Below are 17,258 nucleotides of genomic sequence, written 5' to 3'. Positions count from 1 at the left end.
CTCTGACTTCTCTTTGACAGGATAATTTAGCATTTGACCTGCAGACAGTAAAAACCCACTGCTTTCTTCAATTAGCGTGCGTCCTCCCAGCTGGGAGCAACATTCTACCAGGAGGTCACTGAACACCAACCTTTCCATGCAAGGAGCCTGACCTTGGCATTATTGATCATTAAAGGTTTGTTTCACCTGCTTGGTGAACTCCAGGGATGCAATTTGCAAAAGAGTCACAACACCAAGAAGGTTAAAATAAAAAAAAAAAAAAAAAAAAAATCTGACTGAGATTTAGCATTAGAATGAGGCCTGTGTGGCCACATCATGGATAAGCTACAGCTGTTGCTACTAGGTTCCTCTACAAAGCATTCCTCTAGATATGACACCACCATGATATTGAACAGTTATAATCAAACGACGCAGGTTTATGCGTGCTCAAAAAGCCAAAGAAACATTCACGCCCCCATCACACACACCATGCCTTCTTGATGAACCCTAAAAGACCTTTCCAAAGCCCTGCAAACACTCCCCTCGCTCTGGCTGAACTTCATTGTTGTGCTGTGGTCTTAGTTCGGTGTAAAGAGGACCAAAGAAGAGTAATGAAATGAAGAATGTAAAGGTGCTTGTAACCTTTTAAATTGATCAATAGTCCTCAGGGCTTTCTGAAGGTCTTTAGTCAAAGGAGTGAAAAAAAACACACTCAAAGTCAAAAAAGACCTTCAGAAGGCTTCAGAACTGCACTCTAAAATCAAAAGCTAGACCTTCATTATATATTTATAGTAGGATTCATCTCATTCATTCTGAGAACAATACCCAATTTCCAAACTATAACGGGAAGCGAGGCTCCGCAGACGACCGCCGGCCGCCTCTGGACTGCTATTATCATCATCATAATCACTCCATCAGAGACACGATGACAAGACAATAAGCCACCCCCGTGAGCAGGTGTAACGGCGAAATACCTTATCTGCCCTCGTTCCGAAAAATGGCCGTAATAATGCGGAATGAATTTTAGGCGGGACAAAATGAGAGGGACAGATTTGTGGCAAAGTGCTTTTTTAGGCTGACAATACAACTTAAGGACTGATTCCAGCAGGATGTAAGAGCAGATAACTAAAGGACGAATATGAGGAAACAGCTTTAAAAGAGAACGAAAATTTTAAAACCACGAGTGAGCCAGCTGATTGTACACTCATCTCCAGTTCCCCTCCCTGCGGTTTGGTGCTTAGAGATTAAAGGAGGCTCGGGGGGATTTGAGCTAACTGGCTGGTTGGGTGGGTGGGTGGAGAGGGTATGTGTCACAGCAAATTAATGACAGAGATATTAATTAGAAGCAACATTAAAAGATCATAAAGGAGAGCAAGGAGAGCCGTTATTTGCTGTCAAAGCCCTCACTCTGCAGCATGAAGGAAGATGTAGGGCACGCTTGAATTTAGCCGCAACTGAGCGATCGCTGCAAAAATCTGCCCAGCAGGAAACAAAGTAATATATTAAAGTGTTAATATAACTAAACGAGTAATTTGCAACGCGGCGTCTCATTTCTTAGGGTGCTAAATAATTCTGCGGAGGAAACAAGATTGCTGTTTGGAAGTTATTTGATGCGAAGTGAAAATTGTGCGCGCCGTTAAATGATTTGAATGATGAAGAGCCGGTGCTTCCAGCAGCACTAATCTCCTCTCGCATCGGCCTCCTTTTATTGATCTCCAAGGTGGCAAACACAATCAGGACGATGAAAAAGCAACGCCGCATAATCGTTTATTTCTGTTACTGGCTCTTGGAGGGCCACGGAAAAACCACCGACCACGATGGGGGGGAAAAAAAGGAATAAATTAGAAACAAACAGACTTCAGCAAACAAATAAAGGAATCTTTATCCCCCGTCTGACAGAGGTGAGTCAGGGGCCGAGGGAGGAGCAGTGTGTTCGTGATACGTGTCTATCAAAACTAAATAACAAAGAAGTGGAAAAACAACAACGCAGACTGGATCACAGTGCCTGTCCGTTGCCTCTTCACTGAGACTGAAAGCATGTTCATGTATGTTTGCCTGTCTGTGTGTGCATGTATGATTGTGCCGGGCCCATCATGCTGTTCCTGAGGGGAGGGATTTTACCACGCGGTAACCCAACGAGCCTCTGACAGATCTAGGCTAACCCTAATGGGGATAAGATGCATCATCTTCATTATCCCAGCTCCATAAAACTGGCATTAACACGCAAACACACTCGTAAAAGTACATACATCTTATCTGTCTCGGTGGGAGATTTCTTTCTAAAATACCAACAATTATTATTTTATGGATATACTTACATATTCTTAAATCTCTGGGATTCTTTTTTTTTAATATGCAGTACCTTATTAACTGTTTCACACCCCCTGAACAGATTGAGCAGATTTTGTCATATTAGAACCAGAGGTTTTAATTTATTTAAAGAGGATTTTATGCGACAGACCAACACAAAGTGGTACCTATTTGTGGAGGGGAATGAAAATTATCCATAGTTTCCAACACTTTTTACAACTACCGTATAGTACCGGACTAAATCTGATGCACCTTATATATGATTACTGACCGATTTTATGTGGTCCAATGTGCTCAAAAATCTGTTATAATGTGTAAGTATGACTTTGGTTAGCAACGAAGCCGCTCCACTAAATGGATATTTGGAGCATGACGGTGCACTGTGTCACTACCTGACAGGACCCCTGAGCTGTCTACAACACTGCCTGACTGTAATGTCTAAACTAGAAGTGCATTCATGTAAGCCAGCCCGCGTCCGGAGTACACATTAGTACCAATAAACCAATTGAGTTAATTCAATATAAAAGTTGCATTTATTTTGGCCTAATGTTAGAAACTGGGCAGTGCAGTTCAACTACTCTGTCTTTCTGACTGACATAGACGGATAGCTCTCCCTCTCAGGAGAGAGCTGTGTACGTGGAGGAGCGGAGTGATATTACACACTTGGGAAGAATATTTAGTGCGTCTTATAATCCGGTGCACCTTATGGTCTGAAAAATATGGTAAAAACTTAAAAACTCTGGAATTTTATTTGTCTTCAGCTCCTTAACTCTGATACTTGTTATTAAAATTCAGTGCAGTAGTCTACAGAGTCCACCCGTGTGTAAGATAATACAAATATAAATCGGGCTGTTCTGTGAGGGCTCACAGAGCTGATGACCAATCCATTATTCAGAAAATAGCAAGAGCACGGTAAGAGAATTATTCTGAGAAACTGCCAGGAGTTGGAGGAACTGCAGATATCCACAGCTCAAGTGGGAAAATCTAACAGGACGGCTGTTACTTGTTTGCTCCCCAAATCTGAGTTTTATGGAAGAGTGGGAAAAAAAACAACAACACACTGCTAAAAGAAAGCTACAGTATAATACATCCTGTTTGCCATGAACCATGAAAGGGACAAAGCGAACATGCGGACGAGGGTGTTCCAGTGAGATGGGCCCAAAGCTGAACTTTTCTGGCCCACATCACAGTACACTGTGTGTGGAAATAACCTAAGATTGCATTTCTTCCTGAACATACCATGTGTACAATGGGTTATAGGGGTGGCAGCACCATGATGTAGAGATGCTTTTTTCAACAGGTACTTGGAATCTGGTCTGAGTTAATGGTGATGTATGAATGTAAATTTAGGCCACAACTACAAACAAATTAGGGAATTAAAGTTTTGAGATTAGGATAGGGGCTCATCTTTGAGCAGGACAATGACACTAAACATACAGTCAGAGCAACAATGGAGGGGTGTAGATTCAAATAAGTTTTATGTGTTAGAATGACCCATCAAAGTCCAAATCTAAATAAAGTCTGAGGAAAGAAATGGAACATTGCTCATCACTAAATCTCTACATCTAATCTCAATGAGATTGTGTTGTTTTGGAAAGATTAACCGTCAGAAATGTCAGTCTCTAGATGTACAGAACTGGTTGTGATACACCCCAACAGATCTCCAGCTCTAGTTACAGCAGAGGAGGTTCTACAAGGTCTCGACTCTGAAAGGAGGAATCCGAACAAAACAAAGGCCACACTTTTCAGATTATTAAAAGAAATTGTTGATCTATCACATATATTTCCAACAAAATACATAGAAATGATAGTTATGTTGGCGACAAAATGTGGAAAAATTCAATGGCAACAAGGAACTGTAAATATATGCTCAAATGAAATTTAATAGATCACAATACAGAAGACAAACTTAAAAAAAAAATCAGATAGGAACGAACAGACAATGGTTTAATAAACTCATAAAAGAAAGCGTCCACAACATTTAAACAAATGCTGAAATTAGAAATTAAGCAAATATTACATTTCTTTTTCCAGTAAACACATAACAGCTTTAAACAATGCTGCTATTCCAAACATAGTTAAGAAGCAATTCAACATGAGAGCCACTATATTCCATCTTTTAACATTTTTCAGGACTTTATATTTATTTAACCAACACTGAGCCTTCAGCTGAATGTAAATGTTCCTGCCAGCTACGACAATGATTATATGATTTCCTGTTTTATCACTCTGGGATGATTCACTGAATTTTTGGACGTGATGGCAGACAATCTGTCTAAACATTGTTGTCGTTTAGGTCCCACTTGACTCAACAAGTGATTAAATAATTATTTCTGTTATATTGGGAAGAGATTCCCTAGCTTTCCCACTAACATCTCCCTATTCTCTTTACCTGAATGTTTCAGCTATTTTAAAGTGAACTGCCTTAAATGTGGCACAAATAAATCATAAAGATGTTTTTTAACCATGCATGATTTCTTTACATGGTGCTCCCAAAGAGCCAGAGTTCACAGTAATCTTTTAAAGTAGTCTTGTTCATTTTCCCACCAGGTTTTCTGAAAGTCTTTCAGAGTTTCCTGTACCTGACCATCACAAGCTTTGTGCAGCGTGCATTGAGAGAAATTAGTAAAATTAGTAAATGGTGTTTAATCATTAAAAAATCAATTACAGATGGAACATCCATCCTTTGTCTACCTTTCTGGTGCGTATCTCTAGCAGTCATTGGATGGAATAGCAGAGCAAGGCTCTGAGTCATTTCCTGAGAGATGCATCATATTTAAGTAGCTCATCAACTGTATGTAGTAATAAGATTTATCCCAAACGGCCTTAGGGAATTACATGGTTGGTGTTTATAGTCTATGTAATTACAAAGACAGACTTTATAGTCTGTCTTTGTAATAGGCTGTTAGTAACAAAGCAAAGTTTTAAATAGTTTTCTAAGTCAAGTTGTCAGTAACAGCAATGGTTTGTCCATTGCACAAAAAAAAACAAAAAAAAAAAAACAGCCACTAGTATGTTTTCTTTGAAATTGGACTGAAAAAGAAAGAATAGGCAACAAAAGTCCAAAGAAAGTCTGCACAGAATGTTGAGACTTAATCAAAAATACTTCAAAAGTTTCAAGAAACTCAGACTCCTGCAAAGAAATGACGTCTGTGCTATATTTGCTGCAAGGCTGCATGGTGCCATAGTTATTAACCTATTATTAATCCTGGTGATGAGTGGAGTTCAAGCATGTTCTTTGGGTAAGTGTAAGTTCTCTCCAGGTGCTCAAGTTTGTTCCCATAGTCAAAAAACACATGCATCAGGGGTTTTCTGCAGATTTTTAAATGCCGTTACGATTGAATGGGTAAGTGATAGATTGTCACATGTTTCTCAGTGTTGGCAATGATTCTGGTTTAATGTGCAGGGTGTACCCCACGTCTTTATTGACCAGTGGAGACAGACACCAGAAGACTGGGATGCTTCTGAAAAGGAATAAGCAATATACATTAATTTAACAAAACATATTAAAATGTTTTTTTTTAGGTCTGATGAAATAGTCCAATCTTAGCTGTATGTGATAAATCATCATAAATGAGAAAGGATTGAAAACATGAGTCTGTGTGATTAATCAATTTGAGTTTCACTCAGTGAACTGGGTTACTGAAATAAGTTACATTTTCAGTATATACTGAATATGACTATAGATATCGATGTATCTACCGCAAAGTGTAAGACATGTCCAAAATATTTTATGGATTAGCCGTTTGTCCCTTGGAGCACCTAACTGGAGACTTGGGGTGTATTCACACCATAAAAGTATTTTAGTCCACTTGTTTGGTCCGGACCAACGCAGATTTTATTTAATTTTTTTTATTTTTCTATTGTTGTTGGGTGCTGTTTTCTTTCACATTGTACTTTTTGCAACTGAACTTGTAACAGAGCCATGCGTGTGATGGTCGTTGCTCCCATTGGACAGAAATGACTACGGCAGAACGTTACACAGACCCGGAAATGGAAGAAAATTAGTATGGAAATCCTGTGTGCAGCACTTCTATTCCGCATAATTGTGCTGTTATTATAGCGGCCAACTAATTGTGTCAAGATCAGCTCGTGCTACACAGGTTTCAAGACATTTTATTTCTAATTTTGGGACGGCGTCAAAGAATGCGGCCTTTCAGTCGAAGGAGTCCCACAGCATGCTGGCAGCAGTGTTGCTAAGCAACAGACAGCAGATCAGGTATAATTTCAGTAGTACGTTCACTGCTACAGTGGCTTGCTAAGGGGTGCATGTTTTCTGTAGTTGGGTCAGATCAGAACCGTTTTCGTAATCACACTAGAAGCGAACCACACCAGCGTCATTTGAAAGTGGACCAAGACCACCTTAGAAAGTGGGTCTCGGTTTGGATGTTTGGTCCGGACCAGGGTTCACTCGAGTGTATTCATACCTACACAAAAGGTTCTGATCATGAAATGAACTCTGGTCTGCTTAAAGTGGGACTAATGTGGCTGGTGTGAATATACCCTGAGACACTTGTGAGACATAGTCTATGTTCTTGTATATGTTTAGCTCAGGTTGACTTTTTCTGTTCAGCAATGGTCGTTTTGTCTCTTCACATCATCATACTTTTGCAGTTCTGGTCTTTTCATATTGGCAAACGTTTGGTACGGAAATACATCATCTGCAGTGACATTATTTTTATTGACCATGCATTAATTAGTTACTACCTTAGGGGAAGTTTTGTATGCCATGCGTGTGATGGTCGTTGCTCCCACTGGACAGAGTTACAAAGGATGAATGGAAGCAAGTTTCCTGTAATTTCATTATATTTTCCAGTTCCCTTATAATTAATCTAGTTTAATTCAAGGTCATAAGTTTTTATATATCAGCCTAAATTTCCCTTGTAGAGATCAATAAAGAAAAATTGTGTCTTATCTTGTTTGGTGTAAATGTTGTAAATGTTTTAGATCTTAAACATTTACAACAGGATAATTGTGAGAATATGTATATGCAATTAAACATAATTATACATGATGATTTGCATTTTTAAAAGTACCATATCTATAACTTATCTTAATATTAAACTACCAAAAGAAATACATTAATACTCTATGGTTTAGTACACAGAAAAAATATAGAAGGAGGTTGTGACAAAAAACAAAAAGAGTACAAAGTGTTGCTTTCATGCCACCCAACGGTTTCTGTTGTCACTGTTCATATGACAACAGTTTAAAATGTGCTACAGAAACAGTTATTTACCACAAGGAGCTGAGCAGAAGCACAAAGGCCCTCTTCATCTGTTAGGTGACTCAGCAAAATATAACACAACTTATATTTAAAACCTTCAAAACTGTGATGTTTCAAGGCAAAGTGCTTAGAGAAACTGTCTTCTAAACGCACAAAAATGCAGTGGGACTGGGGAAAGGAAGAGGGACTGGTAGATGACAAGGACAAAAGTTTGACAAAAAACAAAGAAGGAACAGGGAAGGTGAGCGGCAACGTGAAAAAAGGACAAAGCAAACTTATTCAATGACAGATTGAGAACTAAAGTAAAAGTCTGAAAAACTGAAGAAAGCTTAGATTAGAAGAATAATATTAAACAACGGAGGGTGTGGAAAAAAAAGGGGTGTCCCAGGTGCAAATGTTTAACTCCAAGATATATTTATAGCCACAATGCCAAAAAATAAAAGAACGAAAACTAATATTCCTCAAAAATATGTCCTCTAGTATATGTACGTATGTTTCACGTTTACATCCGGGTGAACATATATAAATGTTCACCCGTGAACATATAAAAATCAAGCGTAGCACTATGGCGAAAGCAGTAACGCTCCGCATGTGAAAGTAAAATCTGTCGGGCACTTTTTGGCATTTAGACAATAATTCTTATTGCTACATTGCCAGACGGGACACTTATATCTATAAAAAAAAAAAAGGATAGACGGATAGACTTCTATCGTCATTCACACATGCACAGCACAGGGTAAATGAACAAAATGTTGTAACATTAGCTCTCATGAAATTTAAGTTAAAACGATCCTATAACGACAACCATAAGTAACTATAATTCTACAAAACAAATCAACCAAAACAAAAACTGAAACATTAGAATAGAAAAACATGGAACATTTTTGTTTGTTGCACACAAAACAAAAAACGCAGTCGATGGCATGTGTGTGTGTGTGTGTGTGTGTGTGTGTGGGGGGGGGGGGGGGGGGGGGAGCAGGTTCAGTCCAGTGGAACAGATGTTTTCAATGGAAGCTGTTATTGACAGTTCAACAGTCTAACATCCTGGGGAAAGAAGCGGTTGCTGAACCTATCGGTTCTGCATCAGACGGTCAGAAGTCCTCCAAAGCAAAGCATCCCCCACTGACCTTGCTGGCTGAGCAGCTCCAGGTTTCTGGGGGTGCACATTACGGAGGACCTCTCTTGGACTAATTACACCGCATCGCTGGCCAAGAAGACTCAAACATGCCTCTACTTTCTCCGCAAACTGAAGAGAGCAACAGCCAACCCCTCCATAAGGTGCTCCCTCTACTGGGAGCCATCAAGAGTGTCCGTACTGGCTGCATGAAGGTTGTACTGCCACCTGTCGAAAAACTCTGTAACGCATAGGGGAACACAGCGGGAAGATCTCCCACTCCACTCTGCCCTTCCAGAGCTATCAGTATGGCTGGTGACGCCTCACACCCACACCTCAACCTCCTGTCCTCAGGGAGAGTGCTGGAGCCTTATCCACAGCTTTATCCACAGGGCTGTGAGGAAGCTGAACTCTGTCCACTACCTTCCCCCAGTGACCTTTGTCCCCTATTTGAAACACATTCTCGCTGTAATTTTATCTATTACCTATTTATGTAGCTATTGTGTTTATTTTAAAATATTAAACATTTTGGGGACAGAGAAATGACATTTTGATGTATATGTATATCCTGCAGATAAATACAGATCTGATGAAAAAAAAAAAAATCAAAAATTTTCCAGCTGTTTTCATCAAATACTGGAGGCTGAAGTTGATTTCTGATCATCTTTAAGTAAAGGACTACTTCTAAATCTGGACTGATTTACAAACACTGCCCTGGATTAGGGATAATCCCATATTTAACACAGATTATTTAAACCACTGTTTATGTGTTGTTTTTAATCTTTGTTTTGTATCTAATTGAGACTCAGTTAAATACCATAAGGCTCAGTATAACTTTATCCATGGGTTCTCTTGTTAGTTTTTCAAAATGCCAAATGATCAACGAGTTCAATAAAAACCAATGTAGTGATGTGGCAAAGAAAAGATAATTCTTTGATTAAATCTCTCAGATAATTTAAGGAAACTAAAATGAATGAATGCATGGACTACTTTTTCACCAGGGACTCTAATTTGTGCTCCTCTTCACGTATGATTCCTGTGGTCCAGCATGCTATTATTCACTTTTATATTAAATCCAATACATTAATATACATTAAATACATTAAATTCCTGACTGTATCTTTAGCAGAGGCTTCAGGAAGATTTGTATTACTTATAGGTCAAGGATCGTGCCGCTTGTTGCATTAAATAGTTTGGTTCACCAATGCTTTGAGTTTAGAAACCTTTCATCCTTCTGTACGGCAGAGCAGCCAAAGTTTAGCAAATGTAACCGCAGTCTTGCTTAATGCACAGCGGTGTTTCTGAACATGGAGTAACCCGAGGGCATGAAGTAGATTTATGCTACATGATTACCCTCACAGAATTCCTATCCTGCTGACTTTGCCAGCATGTGTTTGCCGGAGCACTCAGCTGTGTCAGAATCATTACAGGTAGGGAAGAAAAACAGGACCTTCCAGTGGTTGTCGGGCTTGTTCTGTTTGGGGGAAACATATTTGCCCATGAGAGGACACTTTAACACTTCATTCAGCATCTCAATATTTAGTCATTTTCACACAATGAAAAAAGTAAAACAGAGCAATGTAACAGCCCATTCATCCAGAATAATAGTAATCCCCTTATATATTTTTCATCAAGTCGCTGGTCAGGCCGGATGTGCCTAAAAAACCCTATTTTGGAGATTCCAAATGGTCCGGTGAACATGTTAAGGTTAGCTATTTACGATTAAGTCGAAGGTTGTTTACATTGCCTCTAAACTGCAAACCTTACTGCAGTTTGAAGTTTTTTCAAAATGTTTTCACATGCACAGCTCTGTTTTTTACATTTCCTTTTATGAATGCAAAAGTTTTTCCAAGTCAGTGAAAAGGTAAACTCTTGTATTATTCTAAAAACAACACATTAAAGCACTGATGGGCACATTTATGAAGGTATTTGAAGGCTGAATGTATGTAAATCAGAGTGTACACTTTGTTCTAGTTCTCAAAGTACAGGCAAAGGAACATTTATTCTTAAAAATAAAACACACCTGAGCAAACAGTCTCTGTGCTGACATGGGCTGATGGACACAATAGAATATTTTAGTACAGATGTTTAGATTTGAAACATTTAAATCAAGCATGCATTTAGAAGCAAGCATGTCCATTTTAATATGAAGGTATTTATATGTAAATTAAACCCAGTTCTAATAGCATATTGTTCTAGCACCCCACGATAACGGCACATGATCAAGGTCAGAAATTTGTATTTGGTAAATTGATTGAATAAAATCAATCATGCGATTAGGAGACTATGTCCTAGCACAAATAGGCAACCAGCTTCTGCATATGATGTGGTTGGAATGCAGAGACAGGACGCGTGGGGGGGGGGGGGTAGTTTATTGGCACACTTTGGGCCTCTTGGTACTAAATTGAGCATAATTTAAACACTGAAGCTTAGTATTGCAGCGGAGAAGTCAGCAGAAACTGTGACTTTCTATTATTTTAATATGGACCAAAACCCTGGAGGAATATTTCCTACTTCTTATTGAATCCATGTTATAAACAATTCAAGCAGGTTTGAAGGCAACTCGGTAACCAGCAGGGTGTACCTAAAAATGCACAGTTGTGTTCCTTGTATATCTCCCTTGCAGCAGCGCTTCTAAAAACACTTTTTCTTTTCCTGAAAGCATTCTCTGCCACAGAAAAATAGACTGACAAAAAAAAGGAAAAAAAAAAAGAGCATCAATCTGTCCCAATCTGTGACCAACTAAAATTTTCTTGAGGGACAGAATATGAAGCACATTATATGTTTTATTACATCTCCTCTGTGGCTATGAACTTGGTAACAGTTTGTCCAACTGCACTCATTACCTGGACTTCAACTTTCGTCTGACACTTAGAAGAAAAAAAAAAAGAGATAGAGGTGTGAAACACACTGGAGAATAAAGTTGCACACACACACAAGCGCACCGTACCCTGTTCTGGTTCTCGTACTGTAATTGGCACACAGACACACACTTCATTGTATTTACTTCTCCTCCCTGTGGCTCCAGACAGTCATCAATCAAAACTAACTGCAATTGTTTTTATTACGCTGTTTTGTTGCCATGGGTACACAAAAAGCTGATGAGTGATAACAACGTCTCTGCATGCATGACTACTTTTCTGTCTCTCTGCGTTCAGTCATCTTACAACAACTACTTTGTGCACTCCTGCCTGTCAGCTAGCTTCTAATACTCCGCTGCCTGCCAACCTGTCCCTGCCTGTCCCCTTTTCTCTCACCATGCCAGCCAGCCTCCTCTGGAACTTCGCTGGCTGTCGTTGCCTCATTCTGGAGTCTAACTGATGGCATGATCAATGGGAGTCAGTGGAAAGGGGACATGTTTGTCTTTGGCCAGGCAGGCATGAAGGGCACTGGGTAGAATTTCCCAGAAAGCTGCAACTTTTGTGAAACGCTATGAAATAGCCATCCTGTTGTGATGTAATGTCAACGAGAGTCAATGTTTCTCTTACCAGGGAGAAAGATGATGCTGAAGTTTTCATGCACTTTCTTACTGTAATTAACACTCATAATAATTTAAAACACAAACAAATTATAAAGTTTCTGTGCTTAAACGATAAAGCCTATAATGATAACAAAAGACATTATTAGAAGTGAAAACCTTTCTATAAATCTTCATGCAAAAATAGACTTTTTCAGATTTAACTTTCCAGACTTTACAATTGTTCTATAAAACTTCACTTCTTGAGTAGTCAGGTTTCAAACATGTAGCTTAGTGGGTGGGTGGGTGGGTTGGTGGATGGATGGATGGATGGATGGATGGATGGATGGATGGATGGCACAACACAGGGTAAACAGGGATGGACAGATAAGGAAGAGAGGTAGGATACAAGGATTGAAAGACAAGGAGGGAAAGAAGTAAGAGCGCCAGAAAGAAATAAAGAATATGAAGGAAGGACATGAGGATGTAAAAAAAAATAGATGAAACAAGAACTTTTCAGCAGCATGATAGGGAAATGTTCTGGAATTACAAATGTTTTTACATCTCCAGATGTCGAAAAAAAGCTGGAATACAATTTCAGACTTGCTAAGACTGTGAAGGACTGTAGGCATCCTGCTTTTTCTGTGTGAACATGCATATGCATGTGCACACGTTTGTCCAGTTGCAAAGCTGTCAGTCACTGGAACAGATAAACAGAAACAGCCACGCTGTCAAGAAGCTATTTTGGAATATCGCAATCAAGATTTGAATTTTTGCTTTAGAGTTACAGGTGCAATGTTTATCCCCACGTTGCCTTTCTGCCTGTTTGTTTGCCCAGTTTAACCACTTTATTTACCACAGAAGAAGAACACAGAAACTTGAAAACTTGAAACATTTAAAAATGCCAAACAGGCTCAAGCATTATAGTGTGTCTAATAACAACTCTCTACTCATTATGACACACTAATCTAACCAAATTTAATATATTACAAATCTAATCTGTTCTCTAACTACATTTATCAAACAAGGAGGGGTGGCATAACAAGGTAATTGCAATAGGCTGACTACTGACCCTCAAAAATTTCAACATGTCATCCTCTATTAGACACAGCATTTATCAAACCCAGGTATGCAGCAAGGTGTTCCTGCAGCCAGTTAGCAGACGAGTAATTACAGGCTTACACAGACAGCACAGGATGTTTGTGTTTAAATTAGATTCTGTCACTTTATACCGTGAATAATTTGGAAGTAAGTGGTCACTTATAAATGCAAGACAGATTTACCAACTCGGTGGAAACTGTTTAAGTCTGAAAAACCGCCATGCTGAAGAAACTTTACCATAAGACACATAAGGGCAAGTTCAGAAAACCTGACTGCACATGCTAAGTAAGTGCGAGAAAGGTCTCAAAATACACACAAAGTAAATCCAATGCCTTCATGGCCCCTGTTTAAATTAAGAATAAGAGGGCTGTGAAAAAGTATTTTACCTATAGATTACACACTGCTTTTTATTGTCACAATTAAATGATTAGCATTATCCCACAATTTTTAACATCAAACAAAGATTAACCTAAGTGAATACAGAAATCAGTTTTCAAATTATGATTTTATTTAAACACCTATCATAGCAACCTGCCTCTAAGTGAAAACAGCAGTTGCCCCATTAAGCTATAACTGGTGGTGCCACCCTTGGCAGCAACAAGTGCAATCGCGTGGTAGTAATAATCAATAACCATAAGTCTGCTGAGGAAGACCATAGAAATGTTTTCATTCAGCAACACTGGAGGGGTTTTAAACCTCTATGACCTGCACAAGGTCACGCCACAGCATCTCCATCAGAGCTAACTTCAAATTTTGACTAGGTCACTCCAAAACCTTTATTTTGTGTTGTTGATGATTATTTGAGTCATTTTGTTAGACTAGCTGCTCCTGGAAAGGTTAATCAGTAGGCAATGATTTCTCCATTTGTGGAAATGATTCTCATTGTAGTTCACTAGAGCCCTAAAGACTTAGAAACGACTTTAAGTTTTTCCTTTTCATACTTAAATCATTCCATTGTGGCCTATACGAAGTGGAACAGCAATGATTTGGGCTAAATTTATAATTATTGTTGCCCTAAAGCCCTTCTTTTGCCCCTGTGCTGAGGTGCGTATGAAAGCAACTCGTTTTGGTGGTGTGTCTTTAAATGCAAAGGAGGCACTTGACCCCCCCCCCCCCCCCCCACACACACACACACACACACACACACACCCCACATTGCAGAGCATTTTATTTCGCCCCGTTCAGCCATTTTTTTTTTAGTATGCTGGGGGTTGATGTAATGAACAACCAAACATTTTTCCTTATCCCCTGTAGCTTCGGCAATGTTGAGCTCAGACTATAAAATCACCGTGGAAAATAGAAATGGTGGACTCGCGAAACTGGTTAGCCAGAAATCCATGACCTCGTTTAACAGCTCTTTAGCAAATACTGTGAGTAATTGCTCACAAATTGTAACAGAGATTTGGAGAAAACTGAACGTCTTGATAAATATGACACAAACAGAACACAAAGATATTTGAAGAGAATACATTCAATTCGTCTGGACTACTAGAGACTCCAAGTACACAACAAAATTTATCTAAGGGCTAAAAAAGTGGATTTTTCATGAGTCCCCTTTAAGCCAGGCTCTTTCTTAAAATCTGCAAACTGCTACACAAACTCTAACTTCATACTGTTTATTCCAGCTGTAAAAATCGCTTATTTTAAGCGTTATAAACTGTTGCTTTGAAAACTTTAACTTACATTCCTTAGCAAATTTTCAGTTAACTGGGTCATGGAAGCAGCAAACAAGCTTAAATCACAACTCCACTATCAGCTGCCCAATGTGTACAATTCAGTCCTCCAACTTCCAAATAGTGATAATAATAAACAGTGTTTTTAGTCATCATTCAGGTGACCAAGTACTCCGCTCACACCAAGCAATAGCTTCTAACGACCCAGGAGAGTGATGGTTGGGTCACTGATTTGCATGTGACTTGTAATGCGCCTAGGAGGATGGGCCTCCGTGTCCTTAAAAACGGCAAAGCTCCAACTGCAGGTGGCTCAGTTGTGAGTCACCAGAATTGACAAAGACCCTTGGATACGTGTGGAAACTTTTTCAGAAAGAACTGAGCAAAAGTCTGGTAGCTTCTGATTTAAACCTGTTTGCTATAACTAACAGTATTTGGTTATTTTAGGTCTCTGCTGTATTCTCCCGCCTCCATCATCATGTGAAGGGGCTTAAAGCTCCAGAAGTGCTAAAAAGAGTTTGAAATGGGATTGTATTCTCAGATCCCAGAGTGTTTTCCACCCACTTGAACAGTTTTATCAGTCTGGTGTTGGTGAGTATTTTGTGCCTCACAGACACAACAAAGTATTCAGGGAGCAGGTGAAGAGATCAGAGTGATAAAGAAAACAAAAATCACTTTTTCCAAACCGTTGAGTAAAACTAAGCATATTAATTGCATACAGGAAAAGGCCTCGTTTTTAAAACACGCCTGACAGCCTGCTAGGATAGAAACCTATTTCCAAGAAATGACTGACATCAACAGGTTTCAGTGCAAAGTCAAACTTCTGTCAGCATTTCTCTTTTTTATCCATTCTGGCTTTTGTGTCTGGCAGGGTGTATTGAGTCGATGTTCAGCAAAGTAAGTGCAAAGTCCCTGAGCTCTAGAAGCAATTTGCTCGATTTAGCAACAAATTGTTGCGGCTTAGCAAAGGCCATGAGAAAAACTGTGTCTGTGAGAGCAGAGATGTATTTGTCACCTTGTGTCTAAAAAGCCTTCTATCCCAAAAAGTGACTTTTCAGAGTTCTAACATCACTAAGCAAAGAAAGAAAACATAATTTCTATAGACCTTTAACTGGAAATCTGGTGCTGAGAGAAAATATCTTGCCATGCTCTAAAATCTGTGAATTATGCTGTCACTTCCTTTAAAAGATGTACAAGAAAATGTACAAAAACTGTATACCAACCTATAGTTTTGACCAATCAGCACAAGTAATGTGCAATTAATGAAATTATAAAAGATATTTTGTACCATTCCTCTTTGCAACAAAATGTTTCTCTTTGCGTGCAACACAGTGCTTGGCAAAAATCTTTTTCACATCTTCGTCACATAACCACAAACTTCACAGTTTAGATTTCTGAGATAAAGTGGAAGGATAATTATACAAGGTTTAGCAATGTAGTTATAAATGAAAACCTTAAAAGTAAGGAAAGAAAGATTATCTAAAGGGTAAACACTTTATTTTTCTTACAAAATAGCTCATGCTCAGTCATAATGGACGGAGAATGTCTGTGAACGAACATTTAAAGGAACAAAAAGCTAAATGTTATTATTTTAGATAGAAAGAGCTAAAAAAATAGGTATTTGAGAAACTAAAGGTAATATTTCAGATGGACTATGGTCTGATGTCACACGGCGCCTCTCTGTGTTGTTCTCCAGTCTCTTGTTTACATAGCCGGGCTGGCCACGCGTACGTATGTGTATGTGAACAGCTGCCACTCAGGGCTTAGCCCCTCCCAGCCCTAAAATCCTACCATCAGAGCAACACAGCATTGGAGCAACATGGCGGAGAGCACCCCCAGCAGATCAAAATGTTCTCTTCCTAAAAACATTATAAAGTTATGAGTTACTTACTCCTTTACTAGACATTTTACACCGAAAGGTGGTGCTGTTTTGCTGTGAATTTATCCTTTGCAAACGAGGCGCGGCTTTTCACACATCTTGTTTTGGTCTAGTGGTGAAATATTGCTTATTGCTCCTGTAAGTCTCACCGCAGCTTCTTAATTTAATTTACGGCAGAGTTTGGATTAGGCCATTCTAACGTGCAAATACACTTTTATCTAAACAATTGGGGCGCGCCCCCTAGCTGTGGGCATGAGGGCCTGACAGGCGGCCCAGAAACAGTGTTGGCTTTCTTTGTCCAGGAAATACGGCACAGGTGTTAAAGTAAATACTCGAGAGAGAGTATAAAACTTAACGTAACTGTAATATTGATAGCTTGATATTATTTTTGCCATATTTTCTGCTCATGATGAGGTTCATAGCTAGCTAAAAGTAACAGGCCGTCTTTCCAAGGAGAGAACGTGCTGAGTTCAGTTTCATCTTTCGTTTTGACTGTAGGTATGTGTCAGGCTAAAATGTTG

At 39.1% G+C, this 17,258-nt stretch overlaps 1 protein-coding gene across 1 annotated transcript in view; it reads right to left on the bottom strand.

Annotated features, from left to right (window-relative positions):
* The window catches only part of commd10 (COMM domain containing 10), a 153,261-nt gene that overhangs the window by 1,503 nt on the left and 134,500 nt on the right, over positions 1–17,258 (bottom strand). The window lies entirely within an intron of this gene.

This window comes from Fundulus heteroclitus, chromosome 12 (genome assembly GCF_011125445.2).
Source record: "Fundulus heteroclitus isolate FHET01 chromosome 12, MU-UCD_Fhet_4.1, whole genome shotgun sequence".
Lineage (NCBI taxonomy): Eukaryota > Metazoa > Chordata > Actinopteri > Cyprinodontiformes > Fundulidae > Fundulus > Fundulus heteroclitus.
Note: the sequence above shows the minus strand (reverse complement) of the source record. Positions and strands in the feature narration are given on the sequence as shown.